Source organism: Galeopterus variegatus, unplaced genomic scaffold (genome assembly GCF_000696425.1).
Source record: "Galeopterus variegatus unplaced genomic scaffold, G_variegatus-3.0.2 Scaffold9416, whole genome shotgun sequence".
Lineage (NCBI taxonomy): Eukaryota > Metazoa > Chordata > Mammalia > Dermoptera > Cynocephalidae > Galeopterus > Galeopterus variegatus.
The window spans coordinates 25,431-26,899 of record NW_007735527.1 but is presented as its reverse complement, the minus strand read 5'-3'; positions in this window follow the sequence as shown (position 1 = coordinate 26,899).

The window sequence follows — 1,469 nt, the reverse complement described above, 5'->3', positions numbered from 1 at the left end:
TTCCTCCTGCCCTAGTATGCTTCTTAAGCTCTTTAAGTTTTTGTTTGTTTGTTTGTTTGTTGTTTTTTGTTTTCTTTAAATAAGTTCCAGGAGTTCTGGTACACTCTTGTATTGCAGCATTTATCTCTGTAAATTTTATCTTTCATTCCTGAATTGTTTTTCTCATTTTATTGTATTGTCTATTTGAGTCTTCCTGAATCACACTGAGTTTCCTTAAGATTGTTACCCAGAATTCCTTTTCAGATATATATGGGTTTTCTGTTTTTTGGTACCTAGTACTTGAGAATTACTGTATTCCTTTCTTGGTGTCATATTTTATTTTATTTTATTTTTTTCTTTTCTTTCTTTTTTTTTTTTTTCATACTTCTGCTCTCCCTATATTGATGTCTGGTCATCTTGTGGAGTGGTTGCTTCTTCTATTACTTAGGTGGTTTCTGAAGAGAGAGACTCCCTTCTGTGTATTTGTTTTATATTGCCTGTTGGTTGGGGTGCTTTAGTTTTGTTTCTGGGTAGATCCTATAATCTTAGTAGTTCTGGGTAGACTTGGTAATTCTGGTGGTACACTGTCAGGTGTGCTTTCACCTCAGGGTGCCTGACTCCATGAAGCAGGGTCACCAATAGTGTGCCTATGACTGCAGAAAAGTGGCTATGGACACCATGTGGGGCTCCTTCAGCTGGTCTTACATGGCATAGAACTCTGGTGGCTGTGGATGGGGCTGTGTAGTGGCTGGGGCCAGAGCTGTTCAGTGGCTAGAGCTGGGGCAATGTGATTATAGCCAAGGCCATGCAGTGGCTGGGGCCAGAGCTGCATAGCATGATGCTTTAGCTGCTGGGGCTGGAACAGCATGGTGTTGGGCTATAGCAGCTGTGGCCACATGGTATGGGGCTTTAGTGGCTTGCGCCATGGGTGCAGGGGGTGTGGGCCACCATAGCATGTTGAACTGGAATTTGCTGTGGGGAGTGGGATGAACTCTGTGTGAGGAGATGTGCCACAGCTCTGGGGATAGACAATGGCATAGTTGACTGAGGAAGTGGTGAAAGCATGCTCTCATATGATATTTTAAAAAGTTAATTTAAAGGTGAAGAGAGTTTGATCTTCAAATAAATGAGATTGTAATTCTCTCTTTGAGATTTGAAAGGATAATTTGATGACAGAAATAGAAATAAATAAGTGTATGTATATTGAATTGAAGAAAGGGTATGGTGTGAAGTCCTAGTGACTTGTGAAGAGTTGCCAATGTTTGAAATTACAGTTGTAGGTTATGAATAGATCTACCAAGGATTTCAGCAATATATTGCAGGCGCTGAAAGATTGAATTAATTAGAGATGATTAATTTGTATCCATTTCAGTGTGAAAAACCTAGTGTTATTCCTTATTAGATCTCAAAAGTACTGGTATAAGAGTAGAAAATATAGAAATACTTAAATAGATTCCACAGTTAAGTTTATAGTTGAAAGATAAAAAAAA